Source organism: Neolamprologus multifasciatus, chromosome 19 (assembly GCF_963576455.1).
Source record: "Neolamprologus multifasciatus chromosome 19, fNeoMul1.2, whole genome shotgun sequence".
Lineage (NCBI taxonomy): Eukaryota > Metazoa > Chordata > Actinopteri > Cichliformes > Cichlidae > Neolamprologus > Neolamprologus multifasciatus.
In genome coordinates this window covers 17,655,293-17,681,492 of record NC_140457.1, presented here as the reverse complement: position 1 = coordinate 17,681,492, position 26,200 = coordinate 17,655,293, and the positions used below count along the sequence as shown (strand labels likewise).

Below are 26,200 nucleotides of genomic sequence, written 5' to 3'. Positions count from 1 at the left end.
CTGATGAGCAGGTGGTCTGAGTGGGATTCAGCATACTCTCTCTCCCTCCTATTCACACTAGCACTCATCTCTCTGCTGCTTCTGTATTTGTGCGTGTGTGTCTGTCTGTCTTTTGGGCCGTCTCACTCTCTTTCTGCTTTTCTTGTTGTATTTTTTGTTATATGTGAATCATCGTGTAGAGGTTTAGTGCTGGGATGGGCTGGGCGGAAAGTAACAACTTATTTCTTTGAAAATTAGATTTTTGCTGTTTCGAATGAGGAGAAAAGTATTTAAAATTAAAACTGAGATGAATGTAACCATGTTGCAGTACACTCTGTGGACCTGGCGTTGAATATAGTTGATTTTTTGTTGTTGTTGAAGTTTTGACACCCTAGACGTATCTTTGATGTTTCAATGAATAAAACATTACAGGAACTCTCCTCTTCAATTACCAAAGCCGTGCAATATTACATGACTCAGAGGACTCCGGACAATACCCTTCATCCTCACACCCATGCACACACATGCACACACATGCATACTTTACATACCTTCACTAACCAGATGTCTACAGTATGTCTATTGATTGCTCCAGTGACACGGTTCAGCAATGTTCCATTTAAGTGATGCAAACAAGATGCTTACCGTCCACACGCACACACATATACGCACACTCGAGCAACTCCGTACAATGCAGCGTGCGGTGTGCCTTGCCTCGGCAGGTATGATATGACCCATATGTTCCTGGTGCTTTGTTGACCTGCTTGGACAGTGAGACCGCGTTGAATATCGACTCCATTCAGAGGATCAGGTGTAGATCTGCACCTTCGGCTTTGCTCAGACGTGGTGTCCCATGTCCCTTTTCCTCTCATGTATTTTGCAACAAGTTTAGCAAAGAAAGTTTTAAAAGTGAACTTCTGTTTCTGAAACATTGAAAATATGGACATGAGGCAAACCTTAATTGTTTTTTGGATATAAAAGAATTACAAGGTGAAATGTAACTTTAGCAATAAGTACTGTCAATTTTAAAGTACTATATGGCATGTTTTATGCTACTCTACAGTTAAATTATACCACTGAAAGTGGCCATTATGAAAACTGGGTATATTTACTCTTGAAAGTTTAGTCATTTATTATACTGAATAACACTTAAACTGTATTATTTAATGTTTAAAATGCTGGATGCTCCTTTTACTTTTAGTTCTTCTGGTGGTTGAAAATGTGTAACTTACTAAAAAGCGGGCTCTGAATTCTTGGTCAGACTCATCATTCATCTTTTATCAAACAGGTCCTATTGTAAATCCTGATTTTCCCATCGCGGTATGTACAGTAGTGATGCACTGAATATTCTTGGTCATTGAGATTTCCAGTGTTTTCTTTTTGTCCTAGGTGCTTATCTAGGATGCTAGCTGCTAGCTTTAGCTTTAGCTGTCTTCTTAGCTTCTTTAAAACATTCATCTTAAGCTATGCAAAGGTGATTAAAGTGTGCCATGAAGTCAGTTGCTACAATTTCTTTTGTGGTGGTCCTTCCACAGTTTGCTTTGGTGAAATTTGAGAATTCACTCACAGAGCTAACACGGGCAAGTTAGCATGCAAGCTCTCTGAGCGTGTGCACGACTGTTTACCCATAAGAATCAGCTGTTATTAGTTAATTTTATTCATACTGAAACTGAAAATTATAATAGTACTGATATTTTTCAAGTGATACACAGCCAAGTGTAAAATTAAAACACACAAACAAATAAAAACTAGCACCATAAATAGCAAATAAAGCACATGTCGGTAAATAGGACATCTGACAACATTTGCTTTTTAAAAAAAATGTGCATAAAATTTTATATTTTATGTATGCACTACTAATTATACATTAAAATATGTGGTTCTGTGACATTTTATGGCATAATTGATTGTTAAAAAGGTTGATATGGCGATTAAAAGGGGGAGGGGGGTTGAAACTCTGGTTCAGTGTTACGATTTGTCATATTGTGGACTTATCTTGTGTTTGCTTTAGTGCTTTAATTTAGCTGCATATTTGGCATACAATTATTCACATGCCACATATGTGACACGTGCTGTGTCGACCAGCGACTGAGCAAGATATAAGCCGAGTACGACATGGAAGACTGATGCACTTGTAACAATAGAATGACAGACATTCCTACAGAGCCATCTTAGAGGTACATTGTCTCTGTGGCTGCACTGTATTTGATCCGAACGATTTCCAGAGTGCGTTCATAGTAGCAATCCGTTCATCATTTCCCTCTGTATCACTTCGATTTGCGTCAGCCCAAGGCAAGACAAAAGCCAGCCAGATTTAAATATGCAAATATTTTAGGAATTAGGGGGTTGATTTAAATAATGATGTGAAACGATGAACTGATTTTTCTGGAGAGGAAGAGACATGGTAACTGTGCGACACTGTCCTTTCTCATTAGCCACAGCACATCAAGCCTGCAGAAGCTCCGTTACTCTTTGTGTGCGCTTACACTGTACGTGTGCGTGCGTGTGTGTACGTGCATTGTATAAACCCTGTCTTTTCTTTATTGCTCTTTAATTAACAAATATTTTTTCTGCATTTCTATCAGATTCTTATCAGAAACCTTTTTGAAACCTCCAGAAAAGTCGAGCGAACGACTCTGTTCGGTAATGGAAAAGAAAGCAAAGTTGTGGACGTACAAATTCATCTGAAACACAAGAAATTTTTAATAATCTTACATGAAAATCTTCTACCGCACCAGCGGCATGTCATCATTTATGCCTTGACGCTCTCAGCAGATATTTAATTGGAAGCTTCAGTCAGATGATCTTTTGTAAATAATACTTTTAATGGCACTACAAAGTGTGTTTGTGTTTTGATGCATGACTGTAATCTGTTCATTTTCATCAGGGCTAGGGTATTTGCTTATTGGCTGTTCAGCTAAGTTGGGCGGGGGGTTGGGGGGGGTGGCACTTAAGAAAATGAGATAAGGGGTTTAATTTTATTATCATTGATTACAAAGTCCAGTAAGAGAGGGGGAGTGCATGTGAAATGTAATTATATCTAAATGTATATAGATTTGTTTTAAAAGAATTTTTGCATTTCTTAACATTTTAGTGTTTGTTATTGCGTCTGTCCTTTCTGCTCATGCAAATGTGCATGCCCCGTTGTATGTCTGTAATTGTGATTATTTCGTGAACCGAGCTCTGAGTGGGTGTAGTCCATTGACCAGTACATAGCAAGCTATGCCTTGGCAGGTGTGGGATGCTACGTGGGCTAACTGAAGTCCCTCAGCCAGCCTGTTAGCCAGCCAGTCAGTTACACAGAAAGGCAGAACACAGCTGTCTGAGCAGGCCTCCATTATCCGGCACTATCTATTGATTCACCCTGTGGGATTTTTCCTCTTTGGCATGGGATCATTTGTGAAGACACACCACTAATGTACAAGCCTCCATACACACACAGGCATGTGCACTTTCACACATGTATGCACAGATGCAACACATTTATAAATGGAACACACACATTTGTACCAACATCGGGTAAAATCAATAGCCGGGGGGGGGATCTGAGACCTTATTTTTCATTTTCTTATTTCGGTATTGTCTCTTCATGACATTGAGGAGTGCCCCTGTTAATGCTACTGTGTGCTGCTGTTTGGTTTTCTGTAATTATAGAGCAATGTAAAACACAAAGACCCTTAAAAATATATTTATCTGATGCTCTAAATGCTATGGTGGTAAATTTAGATTATATCATGTTAATACTATTAACAACCATTGGTCTGTTTAGCATATTTCTAAATGTGTGAAATAAGAAAATAGACTGTATACGTATCTCAATAAATTGTTTTCCCCCCTATTTTTATGAGAAATTAACAATATAAATCTAACAGATTACAACATGCAGACACAGATTATTTGCTTTAGGAGAAAATCAAGCAGAAACAACCAAAAACTGCAATGACATGTTTGCATTCGTATCCTCCTGTGTGTAATTGCATGGACAGCAAACAAATAAGCATCTTAATGAGTGAGTGAGCACAAACAAACCAGCAGATACAGTATGAGCAAATGTAAACTCCAGATGATCATGATTCACATATTTGTCCCAAGTAGGCACCCTTCAGTATTATTGCCAATAAATAATACACGAGCCCCAGCCTTTGTTTATGGTGAGATGTAAAGCACGATCCTAAGTATTTTGCAGCGATGCCAAGAAATGCCACTCAAATACGACATCCTCCTCCATCCTCTGTCCCCTCCCTTTCCTCTTACTTAACATGCTCTGTATTCTTCTTACAGCAGGCTAACGAGACTTTGAGAACAGAGTGGGGGGGAAAAAAAGTTAATAAATAATAACAGCCATTAATCTCTGATGGAAAACATCTTTTCATATGAAAATCTCCAGGTTGATCTCCCAATCCAACCACATTGTCAATCTCGACTATGGAGATGCTTGAGGGAAAGGCTCTGTAATCTGCTCTTAATCTCCGTCTCCCTCCCCTCCCCATGCACAATATCCTCAACAGCAGCTGTTTAGTGCGCTCCACTTGTTTTCATTACTGTGGATTGTCTTTGAATATCACTCTAATATTTAAAATGTCTCTCTTCTGAGATTTTCTCCAGAGATGATAGAACAACCATTTAGGGCTATTGTACAGAAGGAATGTGTACTTGGCCAGCCTGTATCTAATTTGGAAATTATAGTGATTACAAGCTAAATATAAAAACCCGGGACTTTGAGGCTGTAAGAGGCCTGCAGCGAAGGCTTACTGTATTGTTTGCCAGATGCACACACAGAAGCACACACAAGTGGGCAAAAGCACAAACCAGCACAATGCTGGAAAAAAGCTGCCTGATACGCTAAGTGTTTCTGTGTTTAGTTGAGTCTGTGTCATCTTCTCTCTTCCCTCTTATTTTTTCACTGTCCTTCTGTCTGTCTGTGCAGTGGGAAACATTTGGAGCGATGCTGTTAAAAGCCCGCGAGCGGGGATGCAGGGAGCCTCCTCGGGCTCTTAGTCCACCCTGGACTTTAAATGGAGCCACACACACACGTACACACACATACACATACGATGGCTAACAGATGTTAGCCAGATTACACGCAACATGGGCCCAACTTCGCCTCAACTGCCACTGTCTGTTTGCCTTCACTCAAATGCTGCAGATTTAAGTCCTCTCCCATCTCTGTCTGATTCCTGCTTAAATCCAGTGGTTAAACAATGATCTGCAGGGTCAGGGATGCTGTCTAGTAGATCTCTGGTTGCTCGCGCTGCGTGTGAGCAGGGGGATGTTGTATTGTTGGGAAAAGGGGAGCGTGACGAGAGTCTGCTGTGGATATAATTAATAGGCCACATGCGGCTGCACCAAATGTGTCACAGTGAGGGGAAATCAATCGATGAAGTCTGCCGGCATAAAGGGTGTATCTGTGGGGATGGAACGATTGGGGAGGGGGCTGGTGGTAGAGTGGAGCGTATTGGGGGGAGGGGCAGGAGAAAAAGTGGAGTGGGAAAGAGGAGGAAATGAATGAAAGAAAGACAAGGATGAGGAGAAAACGGAGACCTTGGAGGACGGTGCAGGAGTAAGATCATGTTGCAGAGGCGAATGGGGACACTGAATCTCCTATCTCAGCAGGATAGGAATCACAGCCTTCAGCGATATCCTGCTGCGACATTTGACATGGAAATTCATGACCGTGTCAATATATGGACATAACATAAATCCAACACATACATCACTGGAAACTCCCAGACTGCATATTTAGCAGCTCCTTTGATTTATACTTTTAGCATAGAAGTCACGGGCAGTATCCAGCCTTTATTCCTCTCCTGCCGATGGTGCAGATATCACCAGTGCTTTGGAGGAAACTACAAAACAACATTAGAATAGCTAAAAGCGATGGCATCAACGCTTTGGACTGACCACCCAAGGAGTAAGATGTCCTGCGTTCTTAGACCCCAAACTCTGCAGTTGGCCTGTTTTTTAAAGAGTGCATATCTAAGTTTGGAGGCAGGGGAGGAAATCAATAGAGATAAGAGTTGGATAGAGGGCTGTGTGTTGAACAGGCTGGCAGCAGACTGAGAGGAGCAGCCTGTCACCAGCTGCAGGGCCCTCTCTGTGCGATAGCGTTGGTGTGTATATGTGTGGATACGGGGACATGTAGGCACACAGTGGCTGATAGTGCTGCCAGTCGCCAGACACCCGTAGATGAGACGGGTGGCGTCTTTGCAGACAACTGCTGCAGTTGCCCTCAGAACATTAATTTACGTAAAAAGAAAAACACAAAAAAAGTCTGCATTCGCATTAACTGACATGTATAAAATGACATGACGCCGCTGCACATTTATGTAAACGGGCTCATGAGCTAATATTAAGTTCCAACTGCACCTGTAAACTGTCTCTGAGCTTGGGGGCCAATTTATCCAGCAGATTAAGTGTACTGTGCACTCTGAGTGTAGGTTGTGTAAGGATGAATACTGTCAATATATCTGAGTAGATTGTATTTCTGAGGGTTCACTGCTGTAGTCACGGCACTACTTTAAATACAAATTTGAGGTCTAAATAAATCCGTATTGGATGTAGAAAAGCAAAAATCCTAAAAATGCATTCTGTTATAGTTTAGGGAGTCTTTTACTGCCAATAAGGAATCCACTATTCCCATCACAATGTCAGAGGATTCAGAATTACACGGCCAGATTGCCAACTGTATATGGACAGGACTGTAATGATGAGCCTAACACCTCACTGTCTCTTTAGGATCTCTGTGGCTTTGTCACGTGAGACAAGGCAAGTTTCACATAACTCAGTCTATCAGGAGTTGTCTGCTGACGGTTAAAGAGCCCTGCATGTTTGCTGCAGGGTGTGTGGATGCTTGGATGACAGTTTGTGAACAACACAACACATGACAACCCTTTCGAAATGACATAGAGTATGTCTTATATGTTCTAAATCATTTCATGAATTTAAAAGACACACCTTTGATTTATATGTATGTAAATGAATTTCTGTACATGTTTTTTTAATACTGCTGGTTTATTTCAACTGATTCTGAGTGGAAAAAATGTTTTGTACTGTGGCTGCGGTTTGCAGTAAAAAAAAGTTACTGAGGAATCACATATTTTTTGGGCCAACTCTTCATTAACTTATTAACTTCTCATGCATGAGTCCATAAAGCCAATACGGTGGCCCTGAAAGGTCAAATGTATCGCAACTTAAGAAAACACCAGAAAATAGAAAGACACTGCAAAAGCACACAAAGCACATCGGAAATAATAAAAAAACACAGAAATGTTTTTGGGGAGACAATAATATGACGGGCCAGCTGCGGAAATGACAAGCTAACAGTAAAGAGCTAAAAGCAAACATGTATCTAGAGTATTTTTTGAATCGTGCGATTAAAACTCCCATTACCTGCATCTTTCTATCCCTCACAACACTGATGGATAATCTCCATCCTTTAAGCGTGTCTCAGTACAATCCTTCACATGTCTTGGTTTCTGTCATTTCTCCAGCTAGTCCGTCATGTTATTGTGTCCCCAGAAACACTTGTGTTGTATATTGGAGATTTTTTTTCCAACTTCTTTTGTGTTTTATTGAACTTTCATTGTGTTTTGTGTGCTTTTGCTGCATTTTTCTATATGCTGGTGTTTCCTTAAGTTGCAGTCTATTTGCCACCAAAGCCAAAGAGTGACCACATACAAGACAATTAAACATATAAACTCAGGTCAGTTTGGGACATTGTCTGAAGGTCAGTTTACAACAGGTTTCACTCTAGTATATTGGAATTTTATTATCAGAGCCTCTTAAAAACACACATGCCCATTCCGATAATCTGATTCAGTTCAATTCTGTTTTATTTCTGTAGCGCCAAATCACAACAGTAGTATCCTCAAGGCACTCTGATACCATCAGGACATGTCTACTTCGAGCCTGAATCAGCACACAGGGTTACGTTCTGTGAAAGTTGCAAGAACAAGGTTGGCTAGTGACATTCATGTTATTCAGCATCAGTTCAACAGAGATTACAGACACAAGATCACAGCTGGTCGTGTCTCTCGGTTATGTCGTTGAGCTTCCTCAAGACAATTGTTTTGGAGAATCCTCTAAGCAGCAATTTCATGTATACAATAATTCTAATTTGCAGAAAGATCAAGAGACATGTCTGTGATGCATTTTCTCTATATTCTTAATCCAGAATCAAGGAACAGAGCAGCTATCACACACGGAGACTCACAAAGCACTAGATGTTAAAAAGTGTGGTTACGCTAGCTAAAGATGATGCATTTTGGCTTTCTATCTGAACACCTTGTTGGTGACACTCTAGATTAGGTTTGTTAGTTTTAGGAGATGGGGGAAGCAAAAGAGCTGTCATTTGGTCTGAGGAACACACAACCCCACACCCAGCGTGCATGGTCGCTGTAACACCCCTTGCTTCCTCCCCCTAGTAAACAGTCCATTAGCGTAGTGCTCCAAGGTAAACATATTTACTGGCTGGTGACGGCTTGCCAGTGTGGCTCCTCAGGCCCCGTGGCAGAGGGGATTTCATTAGGCAGAGGGCAGGGGGAGAAGGGAGGAAATTAATGTGCCATTCAAGATGATTTCTTTGTTTCCCATCAACATGATCACAGACAGGCCGCAGGGAAGAGATGATTTACGCACACAAAGGAAAGAGACAGAGAGAGAGAAGAAGGGTAAGAGGGAGGGAGAGAAAATATCACAAAAGGCTCCCAGTGCGTGAAATGTCTTCCTTTTGGTGAAAATGCTCTTGTCATGATTTTTGTTATGGCTTGAAGTGCTGGAATTGTTTTCAATCAGAAAAGCTTTCTTGTTTGTCATTAAGGATTGGAAATGGAAGTATTTCTGAGCAAAAGCACCAACAGGCACAGCAGTGTAATGCAATTTTTCCCCCCACACTATCTATACACAGTAATCCAGCCATTGCGGTGATGTCCTGCAGCCTTGTTAAGAACCTGTTTCACACTATTTTTTTTTTTTTTTTAAATACAGTTTGCTTTACAACCTGGAGGATATTATTCTGTGTCCTGCCTAGTTTATTAATAACCAATTAATTTAATGAAAAGTAAATACAGCTTATGGCAAAATGCTTGTTGGAAAGCAGTCAGTGACACTGCTCTATTGTTTGTTTGTGAAAGTAAAACTATTTTAAGTGTTACATGAAATTAAAGTTTTCATTCCAAAGTAAGCTTTCATTTTTCACATTCAGTGAGAGTTTCAATGTGAACTTAAGTCTATAATAGTGACTTGAAGAGTGTGCACAGCTTTACACTGTGGAGTCTTGCTATCACTCGCCATGTCTGAAATGAAACAAACTAGAACATAATGAAGGACAGTTCTGATCAAAAGTAGGCGGCTTGGAATATAAAAAATGCAGAAAGTGACTCAGATAAACTGGATAAAAGCCCGTCTTTAGTTGGACAGGACCGCTCTTCAAAATAGAAAATTCCAATTATGAGGACAGCAAACCTGGTTTTCTTTGATAAATTAAACACAAAGTACCTTATAATGAATGTTGCTGCCTAAATCTGCTTTTACATGTTCTAATGTTCTGTTAATTTCTTTTAAGTTTAAGTATTTGTGTAAAAGCTGAATGGTAATATACAATATGTATCTCAGTATTTTCTAGGAACTTGCTAAGACCTTTAGTTTCAGTATAGTCCACAATATTTTAACAAAATGTACAATGAGAATTTAAGCAACTACTGAACATTGTGCTATTGATGCTTGCAGGCAGCAGCAGTTGTAAGCTTAAGTAAATAAAGAGCACCTTCCATTCTTTTCCAAGTAGTTATTGTCATTGAAGACACACTACCTAATTGTAAGTGTTAAACTACTGAAAAAAGGTGCTAACAGCAGGATTGTTATGTAATAGTAGTAACAGAGCAGTATATCCAGTGATGTCTTGATGCATGCTCAATTATCCAGGTAAGGAAATCCCCAAAAGTTGATTCTGTTCATTCGGACATAGCGACCGAATTAACTTTTGGTATATCCAGTGATACAGTGCAAGTGAAATGTAAGGTCAAAAGTAGCTGAGGTAGTGTTTTTCCTGGGAATTTAAAAAGTGCCAAATAATTGCTTAGTTTAACAATAACTAAAATGACATAACCATGTAACATTCAATTCAATTTTATTTATATAGCGCCAATTCACAACAAAGTCGCCTCAAGGCGCTTTATATTGTAAGGTTGACCCTACAATAACAGATACAGAGGAAAAAGCTAAAAATCATATGACCCCCTATGAGCAAGCACTTTGGCGACTGTGGGAAGGAAAAACTGCCTTTTAACAGGAAGAAACCTCCAGCAGAACCAGGCTCAGGGAGGGGCGGGGCCATCTCCCCCGACCATTTGAAGTGAGAGAAGGAACACGGGACAAAAGACATGCTGTGGAAGAGAGCCAGAGATTGATAACAAGCATAATTCAATGCAGAGAGGTCTATTAACACATAGTGAGTGAAAAAGGTGAGAAACCAGCACAATATTTCTTCCTGTTCTATCTTGGGCTGAGCTTTTTAACCTGCTCTTTTAAGTTTTGCCTTTTCACTGTGTGACTGCATCATTAATTTCCATTCACCCTTTGCGCTTTCTGTAATATGGAGTGCAGCTAGCAAGTGCAGCTAGTGAGCGCAGCTAGCAAGTGCTCCAGCGACAATCAGTGGAGTCATTGTTTTACATTTTGGTCACACATCACTATCTGTTTGCATCTCCTCCTTTGAAGCCAGATTGTTTCCAGATTTACCTGGAACAGTTTTCCTGAGTACTTTGCAAGGAACTTTTGGACGTAGTTGAAGCAGCTCCCTTTTACTGTACTGTAAGTCATCAGGCTGATACATGGCTCTGGCGCTTAGACATGTCCATTCTTGAAAAATAGGTCTTTTTCATTGGGGGATGCGAATCATATTAATATAGCAAAAGAATGGACCTTATCTCGCCATGAAAGGGATTCAATTGTCCAGTTTCTTTTGAGCCTCTGAAAATGGGGCGCTTTATATATAAAAAAAAAAACGAAAGTGTGCCCTTCAGTGACATCATGATTGTTTGATAAAGTCCACTGTGGTGACATATAGAAGCAAAACGCAAAATTTCTAAGTCATGCACTTATTAGCAGTGCTGGTGAAACTGTTTTAAACAATTCACACTTGTTTAACTTGTGAGGTTGATATTTACACACCATATCCAGACTACCTTGGAAATACATAAATATACCTCAGAGTTGCCAAACAGTTTTCAGGAGAAGGTAAAAAGCAAATTTTTTTTCATGTATTTTATTTTTTCTGACCTTCAAAATCTTTCCCACTGTTGCCACAGTCTGTCCACCTATCACAGTGTATGTGTGAAGGCAGTAATTTGGAGCACAGAGATTTTTCTGAATTGTTACAATTTTCGTATGTCAAATTAATGAGAATAAAATGGAGCAATGCGTAGTAATGTGAAGAAAATGATAATAACAACACCCAATGTAAGCATGCAACAATACCAGGTATCCGACTCTCTTTTGTATTTGTGTAACTGCAGTGACTCCGCACTTCAGAAATTAAAATCTTTCTCAATTTGCTGCTTTAAAAAAGAAGCTACAATTCCTGCTAACGCTAATGCTAAATGTAGCTAAGCAGCTCGTCATATTTCCACTAACTTTTGCAAGCTGTTTTTCTATGTGTAAAGTGATTATAAGCAATTGTGCTGTGTCAATGCTTAGTAGAATTAAAGTTGTTTGTTTTTTTTAATTGTGAAGAGAATAGCATCCAATACTAATAATATTTTAAAACCGTGGAGCTCAAAATAATCATATATCTACTTAAAAACTGTGAGATCAAAAGTACCTTTTTACTTTGCTTTACTAGTTACGTTACTAAAGATGGGAACTTAATATCTAAACACATAGTGAGGAGCAAAGCAGGTACTGTAGAGCGTAAAGTCTGTGTACATCACAAGAATGTGACCCTGCATGTGTCCTTACTCTCCTTCTCTTCATCCCCGTCTCCCACTATTAAGGTCATCCTCTGGATTATATGACACCTGTGACTGATGTGCTGGGTGACACGAGCTGCATATAAATAACTATAGAACAGAAGCACGCCTCTTTTTATTTACACACAAAAGAATGTATTTTCAGATGCCCGTCTCACTGTGCCAGGGAGGCAGTTTTTACTTTCTGTAGCTGGTGACCATAGACTGTGGAGCAGGTGTTTAGGGTCTGATAACATCATGACAGAGGGTACAGGTGTGACAACACTGAGACAGGAAGGACACAGACGCACGCATGCAAAGACACAGATTGTGTGTCATATTGAGTGGTATGGCTCTTTGTTCCCTGACTAAAAAACAGTAACCTCACACAGCAGGAGATGAAAGAGGACGCAGCTTTAAATGAAAAAAAAAAAAAAACTAATTAAAAATGCCCACTCAACTTAAGCCATTACACAAATTCGCATCTCATCAGTGCAAACAGCGCAAACGTAATGAATTCAATTTATATACATGAAAATAAATATTTCAGATGGCGGGCGGATTGTTTGTTGATGTAGTTCAAAATAATCCCTCTCAATACATCGTCCGCATTTCAGCACATGCGTCTGTGTGCACGGATCTACATATGTAACGACCTAAAGATGAATGTGAGCTTTCATGCCGTCAGGGGGGGAGAGTTGTCCTCTGCACCATCATGTGGAGAGAAGCAGTACAGCAGTGACTTCATTGGCATTCCTCTCCTAAGGGTGGCGGGTAACCCAGCCTCAGAAAGTAATCCTTCTTTACTGAGGCGTGGGAAGGGAAGAAGACACAGTGTAAAGCTGATCGATTTGATCCTAACCAGGAAATTGTACATGTGGTTCCAGAGCTAAGAAGTTTGTCCACTATGCTGCTATCCAATCCCATACTTATACCCTCGGGACGAATACATAAACTGCTTCTGTATAGCGTCAAACCGTGAAGAGATGTTTACAAATTTGGAGCTACTACATAAAGTGCAGGGTTTTCCTTTTTTAAAAGGCCCTACCCTGCGGGGTGATGTTTTGCTGATATCCAACAAGGCCCAAGGTACAGCCTTGATAAGGACTGATATACAGACAGAGAATGTTTTGTCTCTCCAGTTCTCATTGAGCATGACAGAGAGGATTTTAGAGAGACTGCACTGCCAGATGGGAGATTGTTCCTTCATGGGTATTGTCTGCGAAACGCCTCGGAATATGTCAGCTTTATCTGTGTTAAAACATACCAAACATTTTTGCATGTGATACTGTGGTACCGATGCTATAGCCTCTCCCATCTGTGCCGTTGCAAACTGTATCTCGGCCCTGCAGCATCCAGCACACAAGGCAGAAATAACTCCACTGATCTGAGGAGAAGGCTGCCACTGCCACATTTGTGATACGTAAATGTGTGAAATATTGTGATATTGAGACATGGTTCCAGATAGATTATGTTGTATCAGCGAGCTGTGTTTTATCCGTCCCCCTGCTGCTCTTTCCCTCGTTCTGTCCCTCTATCTCATTCACACACACACACACACACACTGACACACATAACGCTCTATCATTTCCCCTCATCCGATGCAAGAGGTGTGAAAGGCAAATATATGCTCTCTGTCACTGTGGACATAATACCGAGGTCATAAATGGAATGTTAATGAATGTTTCGCCACATACTTCTATCAGTGTATACACAAGCACGCATGCAGAATCACACTCGCACACCGGGAGTTGCAAAGTGAGTACCGACGTAGCCAAAACCATAACAATACACTAATTCAGATATGCATTCCTTTGCAAGCGAGTGGGTGTTTCTTCAGACCACGGCAGCTTGCTTTGACTTGTACGTTGCGCTGCGAGAACGTGCAAAAAGGATGAAAACAAAAATCCCAAAACAAAAATTCAGCTGACCAGCTAGGTAGAGGGAGGCGAAACAGTGAAGCCAAGCGGGGCCCGCTTTCTGAATGCATCCCGTGAGCTTCAAATCCGTGTCACGTTGGGAATTGCAATAGAGGAAACAAAGGGGGGACAGAGGGTGTGGGAAGGAGAGGCCGCGGCTCGTAGATCAAGAAGCTGTGTTTGAGTATCTTATCTCGCCTGTCGCCAGCTCAACCTGGCTCCATTGACTTTGTGTAGGGATTAGAAAGGCCCACAGCGGCTGATTATTTGGGTGAGTGAGCGGTTCCGTGTAAACAAACATTGTGCCCGGGATTCTTCCAGTCACAACATGGACGGTTGGCCCGTGACAAACAGCATATGCAAACACATACACACAAACATCCATAAAACACAGCCACTGTGGTGCGTCGTGCAGGTCGTGGGCAGCGGTGGTGGCTTCTCATCTATTGTCAGGCACTAACAGTTTAAACTTGTAGTCCAGGAAAAGCACGTCGTTACCCCTGAAACATCAAAAGATATGCTTGGGTATATACAAAGTTCTGTTTTTGACTGTGAGTGGATCACATTGTTCCTTTGAAACATGCTAAAAGATGGCAAAAGAAGAATGAGGCTACTGTAACCAAAAACTGCTGGCATCTGTACACTTGCTAAAGCCAAGAGGAGTCAAGTGGAAGCATATTGGGGGTGAAGGGAAGCTAGCAATTATAAGAAAAAAAGTGTATTATAGTTTACTGACAACACAATACTGTTACTGCCAAGCAGATGGGATAACACCAAGTTCGAGAAAAAGCATTTATTTATAAACACAATTCCTCTGTGAGTCTCCACAACCTACACTGTACATTAAAAAAAAAAGAAAAACAGTGGTAGAGTGAGAAGCGCACGTGGAAGAGGCTGTGAATTCGACTGCATCTCCAGATATCCATTCCAGATGCTGGCTAGACATGGTGGAGCCAGGGCCTGCTGCACTGGGGGTTGGATTTAGTTGTCTTTTCCTCCAGGTGTGATGCCTCATGCTGATTCCCCCACATGTTCCATGGGTCTTATCCAAACACGCAGGGGCTGGTGACAGCGCCGGTAAGGCTGCCCTGCCTCCTGCACCCCCCCCCCCCCCCCCCCCCCCCCCCCCGCCTGCCTTCCTCTATTTTTACCTCCCCTCGTGGCCCACCCACCCGCCAGCGCTGCAATATTGTGACGAGCGACTGCTCTTCTTATCCTTACCTGTCATCAGAGCAGCTATGCTGAATCCCTACCCACCTGAAAGTCTCCTTCCTTTAAGGAGCTTTTTTCTCCTTTATTCCACTTTTTCCATTCCTTCAGACTTCTGTCTCCTCCTGGATTTGAACCCTTTTGACAAGGGGTTATGTTCACACTGCTCCTCCGTGGGCTCTGCTGCTCTGCTGCAGTCTGGGAAAGACCAGTTGTTACTCTTGTAACTCAATCGTGCTCAGCGGTGATGTAGGACATATTAAACTCGTCATATTTCAAGGCTGGTCAGTTTTAGGACAGTGCGCCATCGGGGAGTGTTAGGTGGTTAAAAAAAAGCAAAACGGAGTGGAAAAAGAAAAATAGAAGCTCTGCCGTTTTGTGTATTTGTTCCCCCAGCTGAATGTTCAGTGTCGGTTTCCATTAAAACGGTCAGTGAGCAAAATTCTTTATCCCACTGTGAACTAGGCTGGCTTAAGCTCTCTCTTTTCGCAGTTTTTATTTTTACTCATGACTCCATTCTTCCATTACAAAATGAAAGTTTCCCGTTAACGTACATGAAATCCTCCTACTCTTAGAGTGTTTTTTTTCTTCTTTTTCTTAGGGCAGGGACAGATAGAAGCAGTGGGGGCAAACATTATTAGCTAGCCCACACAAAATATGTTGTCTCATGGCTTGAGTTGGACGCTTTCCAGCACTGGCATAACCGAGGATAACATATTTATGGGAAGAAGAAACAAGCGTCCTTATTGAAACATGTTGGCCTTCATTTCTTTGACAGGAATCCGTTGCGGTTCATTAGTATTGCAACAGACATTGAGATGATTGATTGTTTGTTCCCATTTGAAGTTGTTTTTTTTTTCTTTTTTAACAGGGATGAAAAGTTTTATAAATTCATTACAAGTCAATTATAGAGTTACAAATTAATTACAAGGCTTTTGTTTTGAATGATGAAGTCAATAGATTAAAATGGCTACATACCCTGTTTTACTGCAGAAGCTTTAAAATGCAATTAAATGGTTGTCTTTTCTTAATCCATTAATCTATTCAGTTCCCTGCAAAGTATTAAGACACCACATTTTGAGTTATATCTTACAGACGCAAGCTAGTCTGGTCTGTAAAACAGTCCGTGTGTACACTCGAGTGTGTAGTCTTCTGTTATCATAATTTTACTTGGATACTTTGAAACTCCCCTTGAGCCAGAGCAATGTAAATGATTTCCTGATGTTTAAACCATCGTTGCTGTGATTAGACACAGAGGATCACGATTGCAGCTTATAAACTGCCTGTAATGTCCCCAGAGCTCATTAAAAAGCACAGAAACGATGGCAACGCTTAACTCTCTGCGAATGTGCAGTGACAGAAAGTGACTATGATTTGATTTTATTGTTTTTACAGTATAGTCAAAACCGTTGTGTCTTCAAACAGAAGCCAAGAGCGTCAAATCCACGATGGTCCTAATAACGTTCATCTGTATCTTATCAACTCATTTTCTCATCAGGTTTTTTTTTCCAAGCGGTTAATAATATTGTAATTCCCCTTTGGGGGGGTGATTAATATGTTGTGTCAAAGTAAATCAGATTTTTTTGGCAACTGAAGTTTAATGTGATGGGTGCAGCAAAAGTCAGGAAGCTGTGGTTTGGTTTGGGAGCTGTGGTTCAGTTTCACTCGTCATTGTTGCTACACTTCCACTCCCTTTCTTTTGGATCATAGAAATGCTGCTGCTGAACAGAAAAGTAATGCTTAGACTGAGAGTTTTCTTAGTTTGAATGAAGTCCAAGAGATGGACTTCATAGATGGTTCATCGATGGGATGATTTAGAAATTACATAGTTTTATATGTAAATCTCATTTTTTCCTTATATTGAGGCATATATTCAAATAAGTCGTGTTTCTGTTTCGGGGTGTTTCTCATCGATGGGAACTAATTCCCCCTGTTAGTTCCAGGTGAACCATAGCTAGCATTCACAGTCAAGCCACCTTTTCTGGTGACATCATTGCCGGTCATGTCTTCTTTTCTGCTCCAGCGAAAGCTAAATGTTGAACCTTAGTGAGGCCCCAGCGCTGGTATTAATTTCTTGGGCCTGTTGGCATCCATCCCCTGGCAGACCAGCTCCAGTCTCAGCCTCAGCCCAAGTTCTGGTTCCATCTCCATGTAGGAGTGTTACTGGAAAGCTGGACAGCGGGTCTGGCTCCCATAATCATTTCAAACCGATCTGCCAGCATCTGTAGCAAAGTTTGCAGGAGATTAACTAGCATTCAGAGTGGACAGACAGGAGTAAAATAAATAAATAAATAAATAGATATATGTATGTGTGTGTGTGTGTGTGTGTGTGTGTATATAATGTATTAAGAGGAAAAAGAACACTCATCCTGCTATCATACATCATCTTTACAAACCTGTGAAAGAAATGAACTCCTTCTGCGGTCCATTTTTCTGCAATATGGCTTTACAGCTTAATGCGATATAGTGCAAGCATTTGTGGAATTTCTATGCGGTTTCCAAGAGTTTTAGCAATTTATACTGGGAAAGGGTTGTTTCCAACTGCAAACAGAAGGAATGGCTGAATAATGAAGTGGAATCTTTTTTCTTTTTTGCAAGGAGATAAGAAACTAAAGTTCACAAGTCGCTTCGTGTTAATATATTCACCACTCAAACAAATGCAGCTGGTGGTCAGCAATATGTTACTTCATGCTGTTTGATGAACTAGTTTGTCTTTGTCTCATTGGCTCTCCTGCCAAAGAAACTAGATATGTACTAGCTATACCGTTAGAGCATGCCCGCTGCATTCAGTAACAATTAGTACATCTGTGGTGGTGATTATGTGGTGGTGTGTAGAGGTGATCACAAAGTCCCACTGGGTCTTGTTCTGCCGTTCACAGGATTCCATTGGCTTCATGGGACACTGCACAGTTTTTGAGGCTATTATTGAATGTTTAACGTTGAGTCAACATGAGGGAATACTGTACCTTCCCCAAATTTATGAGACCAAGATGTAGAATGATTAAACCTCACCTCTGACAATCATTATAACTAGGTTTGCTTGGGTAGGAAAATCCAGTGTTTCCTCCTCCTTTAAAATAAACATTACATTGGCCTGGATTTACAGTTTTCTGAGCTGAATCTAATGAGTCCGCAAAACATAAATTTCAGTTTGGAAAGAAGAGAAACACTATAACCTTTACCAGTATTTCATTATGACGAGGGAGTTTTGACACAACAATAAGTTCACATCCTGCCGGTGTTTCTACATAATAGCAAAGCACTCCCGCTAATCCTTTTTCATGCATCACATATACGTCATATATCACATTTAGATGCTTTATTGAAGTTATCTGTGCATGAACTCTCTCCTGACTAGCTGACCTCCACCATGATGCCCATGAATCTCTTTCTTCCTGGACCAACAACTCCGCAGAGGTTTCTTCTACAAGCTGTTGTTCCTCCTGTAAACACAAATAGAATAGTGTGTATGTGTATCTGTGTGCGGATGGGGTTATTCAAAAGCTGTTCCACTTGCATGGCAACGCCTCATTACCCATACTGCCTTCTTCTTTGCCCTGAAGTGGGGTGCAGCTCCCCTCACTGGGCCCAGTTGTCAAGGTGACCCAACATGCCCCAGGATGGCAGGCAGGCAGGCAGACAGGCTGGGAGAGAGGGGGCTGTTCACCCTGTCTTTATTGTACGGGACCCACCGTATGCTACCTGGTACACTAGACCCTGGGTATTTCCAGACTGCAGTATATATCCCGGTGAGCAAGCAGCTGATCTCATTTTTCAACAAGCAGCTGCCCCAACATCAGGCCCAGGTGAAGGTGACCTCCCTTGCCTGTTGGTGTGTCTCCTAAAGTAGAGAGGTGCAGTCAGTGCTGTGCAAAATAATGCTATAATGAAATCAGAATTTGATTGTTGATCTGGCACCCACAGTATGCAAGGCTTGTAGACACAAATGCGACAGTTGTTGCAAAGTTATTGTAGCAGCCTGTGATGTTTGAACTGTGTTTTTTGCAAAATGAGACAGATCAGGAAGCACAAACAGGCCATTTTATCTTTGCGCACAGCTATCTCTGTGTCTTGTTCATTCTCACACTATGCATTTCTCTATCCATTTACCCATTCCTTCCTCTTATTTGTGTCTCTCTTTCCCTCCCTCCCTCCCTGTCTCTTCCTGTCACCCCCCTCCCTCTTCCACTTCTAACACAGGACAGATTGGGAAGCCGTGATGGCGGCACAGAAGTTGAGGGAGAAGCTATTTATCCCAGACGGATCAGGAGGTGTGTGACGGAGGTGTGGACGGTTGCTGCAGGTCAGTGACGTTGGCAGGCGCCAGGCAGGCCGGCCCACATGGCTCGGGGACTGTGGGACTACAGACAGATGGCACCTGGTGGGTGACAAACAATTAACAAACCAACAAGAATAGCTGGATCGGCAGTATACCCACAAGCACAGGAGATAGCAAGAGAGCGGGTGCATCTGTGCTCTGAACACTTTTACTCTTTACTTTTCCTCTTCCCAAGTCTTGTTTTGTATAACAGTTGCAATTTACCCATGTGTCTTTTTCACAAAAACACTCTTGTTGTCGTGTCGCTATAGAACAGTCTAAATAAAGCAGTGTGGAGCATATGCAGCCAGCATATGTTTCTGTTTATTTCAGAAGAAGCAGTGGGTAATTTAAATGTGCAATACTGAGGAACAGCACATTTGATATCTACTTAAATGTTAAGCAAAACTTATAAACAGTTATATGAAGTTTGTCTTTGCAATAGCATTGCCTGCATTGGTTACAGGTTATGTGTAAAATCCATGCTGGAAATAGATTGTATGGTTTATCGTCGTAACTGGTATTGGACTGTCTAACTACATCCAATTGTAATTAGACAGTCCACTTACTGTACACTGAAGATGGCCCCTGTTGTCATAAATGAGAAAATATGTGATTATTTAATCTTTTTTAAGAGTGACAAGATTGGAATTATTATCCATACTGAGCTCTGTGTGCGAGTAAACAACTGTCATCTGGTAGAATTATTACTTTGGACCGGCACTGGTACTTGTGTGTGTGTGTGTGTGTGTGTGTGTGTGTGTGTGTGTGTGTGTGTGTGTGTGGAGGAACACATCTGGAGTCTAGACTCAATGGCTCTGTGGGCAGGGTCCTATCTCCAAGCAGCATCAGGTCCGGAGACCGGCCATGTTGACATAGGTGGCACACACACACACCGGCATCTGTTTCAACAGTCAGTACTCACACACACACAAGCACTTTGATTCTCCAGTGTGAGGGCGAAGGAGGGAGGAGGTGACAGAGAAGTACCCAAGGTGGAGTTATTGGGGGTACGATGCACCGCCTCCTAAACCCTCAGAGGTCCCTGGTAACCAAAAGCAAATGCTACTTCTCAGAATCAGCACTGTAAATCCTCCAATCCCCCTTTTCCTTTGCTGTGTCAGGATATTAAGGAAAAGGAGGGGAGGGCAACATGTGTATCTATGCGGGGTTTTTTTGTTTTTCTCCGCATGCTGATTGTGTGGTTGTGCTCGTGTTCATACGTGTGTGCTTTTATGTGTGCGTCGTTAACAGACAACACATATTATGAATTCCCTCCTGAGGAGTTATGGGTAATCTTGAAAATGACCCCACAGTAGTCTTCAGGGGGAAGTCTATGTGTGTGTGTGTGTTTGTGTGTGAGTGTGTGTGCAAAAGAGAGAAACTGCTACTGGGCTGCATTGCAGGGTGTATGCTGAAAAGGCCTTTAGCACTTCCAGATCAGTGAGTTTTATTAGTCCATATCAGAGGACTGCCACTTGTGATATACATCTTTGTGATGTGAAAACACACACACACACACACACACACACACACACACACACACACGTGATATGTTAATACCTACATTTTCTCTGCATGTCACTTGCTTATGTACACACAAAGTGTATAGAAAGAAATTAAAATGAGTACTGAGCACAAACTCTGCCTTGTGTCAGCCAAAACTGAACAACAGGCAAGACAGATGGATGCAGGCTTGAGAGTAAAAGATGTATAAAACAAGCCATTGTGATAGACAGCCAGACAAAATGAATTCTGCAATACTCTGAAGCCAGTTTACATAGAGCCTTGACATATTAATGGGATAAACACAGTGATAAATCTTGGTCAGGGAATGACATGCAAAGAATGCTGGTGCGGTAAGCTTTTCACAGTAGCAAAATAAACACTGATAAGACTGTGGGAATAATTATAAAGAGGTATAGCACAAGGTACATGTGTGTGAGCCTGCTCGGACCAACACACACACGTGGAAAACATAGGCAACAGCAGCACCTACAGCTTAGATATCATTTTCTTTGGAGATTTACTTGTCAAATACAGTTAGGTCCATAATTTGTTGGATAAAGACAACAACACCATCATGTTACATTTTAAATCACTGATTAATATGCAGACTTTCAGATTTCATTCAAGGGGTTTAACAAACATTGCAGATTAACTGTTAAGGATTTACAGCCATTTTTATACATGCACCCTTGTTTCCAGAGGCTCAAATGTAATTAAACAAACTAACATAATTTTAAATATAAGGGTTGTTCTTAATTCTTGTAAATCCTTTGCGCTCAGGGACTGCCTGATGTTTAGGACCCATGAACATCACCAAATGCTGTGTTTCCTCTCTTGAGCAGCTCTGGCAGGATGCAGTTGCTGCTTATTTGTTGGTCTTTCTGTATTCAGTAACTGAAAAGCATGCCCTATTGAACTGCAATCAGGTGACTGACCTTGCCTTCTGAAACTCTTGGATTTTCTTGCAGTATGCTTAGGGTCATTATCTGTTTCACAATGCAGTTTCACAGCATTTTGCTCAATCTGAGCAGAGAGTGAAAATCCATACACTTACAATTCCTGCTGCTGCTTCTATCAGCAGTCAAATCAACCCTGTTAAAGATAAATAAGCACTAGTCACCTGGTTCCACTGGCAATGATACAGTACATGCCCATGTCATAAGCCTTCACCATGTTTGACCCATGATGTGATGTGATTCTTCCCCATGTGTTTCTTTATAAGTTCATCTTGGTTTTATCTCTCCAGAGCCTTTGAAAGATTTTTCAGGTGGTTTTTTTTTGGAAAAGTCTAATCTCATTTTCCTGTCCTTGAACGTAACCAGTGGTTTTCACCTTGTTGTACACCCCCTATTTTTTTGTCCACAAAGGATTGTAGAGCGTGATTTCCTTGCAAATTTTCTTGACATTGTGAATTTGCTTTTTTTCAACCATGGAAATAATTCTGTCATCATAAACTTTAATTGTCTTCTGCTGGTTTTCAGGCCTTTTGATCTTGTTGAGCAGACCAGCACATTCCTTCTCTTTAAGAACGTGATAGGCCATTGATTTCGCAATTCTTAAAGTTAGATATATTTTATTTATATTTTAACCTGATTTCTTTTGTCTCATATTTAAAATTGCAGTTAAAAGCTACAGAATACAAACTTGGCACACCCATTAAACTGCTTCTAAGTCAACTGTCTCCTTAATTTTAAGCCTATGAAAATGTACTGATCCACGTACAAAGAAAAGCTGTAATTCAGTTAATACAGTATGTTTGACTGAAAGTCTATACTTTAATCGCGCCTTGATTGATTTGAAATCCTGTGTGGTGGGATATACAGGCAAAACTAAAACAAATTATGGATCTAACTCATGCTTCCCCTATTCTTAAACCATGAAACCAATATGATTTCTATTAGCACATTAAAACAGTAATAATGAATGAGCTTCTAGAAGGTTAAAAAATATACATTAACAAAAGGAGTAAGTCAGCAGAGGTGGGTATACTCAGCTGCAGTCAAATGTCAAGAAAAATAAGAGGCGTTTCTGCAGTAGCAAATAGAGCCCATAATACAGTCCGAGGTATAAATTTTCCTGTCACCTTCTCTGCGGTCGATAAGGGAGAAAGATTGGGTTGAAAATTGATTTTCCAGAATAATTGCTATTCTCTTTGTCTCGGGCACTCAAGTGTCTCCAAGGCGATTTTCCATTACAGCTGCTGGCTCTCCAATTTACCTGCCCTAAGTAAATACAAGAAAGGGCACAGCCTTTGGCCTCTGGACTCATCAAGGTTGTGAAACCTACAGATGATAAGATTTACGGTGAGCTCCATATAATTGGCCGGCAGTATTCTGTAGATTGATAAAGCTTGACCTTTGTGACGCGTGAAGCTTGAGACACTCATGACACAACAGCCTTTCATTGTCCCATAGAAAGCGAGCTGAAAATATTTATTACCAGATTGAGGTTGTGCCACATTGCGCCACGCGGTCGTAAATGGAACGAGCTGAAGCGTGTTCTTTGCAGAAATGCGATGGACTTCGGTCACATCGCGTTGTGACAGATTTGACACAGACATGTCCTGTTGTGGGCAGCAGTTCATGATAGCCAATGTGCTTTGTGTGTCATCACCATTTTGATCTCCTGTCCTCCTTCAAACAGCAGCAAACAGACCGACTGCATGAAAGGTGACTAGTTTGCATGTTTTTACCGAGCCAGATCTAATTTCTCATTGCTTAGCTGGTACCTGGTGTGGTCCTCATGTGGCCAATCCTACCCCCCTTTTTACTGTTCAGCTAGTAACAACAGCTATTTTTATGAACTGACACATCACTACATTGATTTTATAACAGTTTAGGTAAACATGCACACCAAAAGAATCATTCCTTTCTTTTTAAAAAATATTTAAAAGTCATCTTGCTTGTGAACATGCACAGCAAAGGCGGTTTGTATGTAGTAAATGCCAGGTGAACAGGAATCTCTGCTGCTTTCATTAGAGATTGTGTTGTGTGTTGCATTGTATTGTATCATTGTGTGGAACAGAGAGTGATTCTCTAGCCTTCTGTCCTCCTGAATATCATACTCGGCTGCCATCTGAAGCCTCCCTGCTTTGCTCCAGTGTACAAAACCCTATTGTGTTTTTTTTTGAGATAAGCAGAGATGGCGAGAGTGAGAAAGAGAAAGGGAGAGAAGGAGGGAGAGAGAGGGTGAAAGACTCCTCTGGAGGCGCCAAGCCTATCTCCCCTATCTCCTCCAGGGAACATGCCGGCATTCCCAAAGACACTGACGCTAAGAGCCTCATCGCCCCGCTGCCCACCTCCAGGAGAAGGAGACGGGGAGATTTATGTCATGGTAACCCAATCCCTTTCCCTTCTGAACTCCCCGTCGCCCCTGACTGCCTGGGAGAGTGACGGAGAGTTTGAGATTGGTGGGAGACTCAGAGGGGTGTTATTGTTTTTGAACAGAGGTGCACTAAGAGTCATGACTACATGTCAGTGCATCTTGTATAATCATGTGTAATTTTGGAGTTGTTTCAGTTGTCTTTGTTGTTCCTCAATAGCCTTTTCTGCCCGAATGAAGAGATATAATTCAGTTTTATTGACCGACTTTTACATGATTTTGAGACAGAAATTTCTTGTGATTTTTAAAGTAGTTTTGAGCAATACTTGTGCAGACCTCCCTGAAGGTCTTTCAAAGTTTTTTACTTTCTTTAAGTAAAGTAATACCAGATTATGATCGATCGTTAAGTACCATCTGGATTGATTCTGATTGACAATGGCTTATTTTTTCGCTGCCCAAACGCTCTACAAATGCAGTAAAAGCATAGCTGGATAGAAAGCATTGGAACAATGGGAAATGATCAGTGATGGATAGGCCTCCCCCAACTCAGGGCAGTCAACATCCAAAGAAAAGCTTTGAAGGTGTCAGGATCTGGAGACTCGACTGGAAAATTCCATCAGGCACCTGAGTTCCTTGGTCTCCACCCCTGGGCGGAGCCATCATCCCTGCTGCAGTCCTGCACACCTGAGACTGATTCAGGGCAATCAGGTTGAGGATTTAAGGCCCCCTCAGACTCTCCTTCACCGCCAGTTCGTCAACGACCTCACGTTGGTATTGACTCTACGGCTTTTTACGCTCTTGCCACTTTTTCCTTGTTAACTTTGGTTTCATGCGCTTCAGATTCCCTGGACCTTCTTTGTTATCAACCTCAGCTCTCTGTGGATCATCTTCATATTCAGGAAAAAATACAAGGACCCTCACCTGCCTGCCCTCCAGCCTCACTCACCACCTTGGACACAGCGGAACTCAGGTCTGCCAGCCTCTCCACTACTCCCCTGGACTATCGCTGCCTCTCCCTCAAAGCGAGGTTCACGCCGGTCACCAATAAGCGCTATCAGTCAGTTTCACCTCTGCTTGGATACCCTGCACCTGCTGCCTTCTTAACCCTGTTCTCTTTTCTTCCCAGACGCAACCGCTCCGTTCCCGTCACAACCTGCTAGACCCCCGTTCACTCCCACTGTCACACAGTTACATCATTAGCAACACCCTGCCACATATTCACTTGTTGACTAAATAATAAACACTGCAAAACGTTGAGCCGTCTCTGTTGTGGTTATCTGCAATCGAGTCCGATCTAGATCTAGATCTAGATCTGGATATGCTTATATTGGAGGGTGTGCGACACTGGAGACTACAGACATTTGCATCGTGGATTTTGTCTTGGTTTCAGAACAGTTACGCCCTTTCCTGTGCTTGTATCACTGTTTAATATCTACCAGTGGCCCTGCTTTATTTGGGACTGAGTGGGATTGACTCCCACGGACGGCTTTGAGAAGAGATGTGACACTTAGAGAGAGAAGAGCAGAGAAGGAGGAGGTCGTGTAAACACATTCACACATAGATACACACTCGCTCACATGTTAACACATTTCAAGCCAATATTCACACAGCTACATTTTTAGGATGCCTTCCTAATGCTCTTTTAACATTTTAACATTCACCAGATTTTCGTTTTCATCTAGACAACAACTGAAAAAATAACTGCGAAAAAGTTTACAAACTAAACAGATGCTGAGCACAAGTTGTAATGCCAACATAACGATTGCATTACTTCCTATCCATACCTATTAGAATTCAAAGAGTCAACAAAGTAGTGTAGGTGTACATAATGAATGAAACACAGAATGTGACATCTCCTTGAATTCACACATTTAATATTTCATGGTTCAGAAGCACACCTGAGAGCTGAACATATGACTGAATCAAAACTTAATGTGGAACACGCAATATGCTGAAACTATGAAGTCAGGGGGAGGAGGAGACTGAATTACTGCATCAAG

General features: G+C 41.5%; 1 long non-coding RNA gene across 1 annotated transcript in view; it reads left to right on the top strand.

Moving 5' to 3' along the window:
• LOC146496360 (uncharacterized) overlaps nt 1-24,486 on the top strand; it is a 60,566-nt gene extending 36,080 nt beyond the window's left edge. The window contains exon 3 of the long non-coding RNA XR_014871095.1: nt 19,253-24,486. This is a non-coding gene — a long non-coding RNA (uncharacterized LOC146496360). The remainder of the gene's footprint in view (nt 1-19,252) is intronic.
• Nucleotides 24,487-26,200: the final 1,714 nt, after the last annotated feature.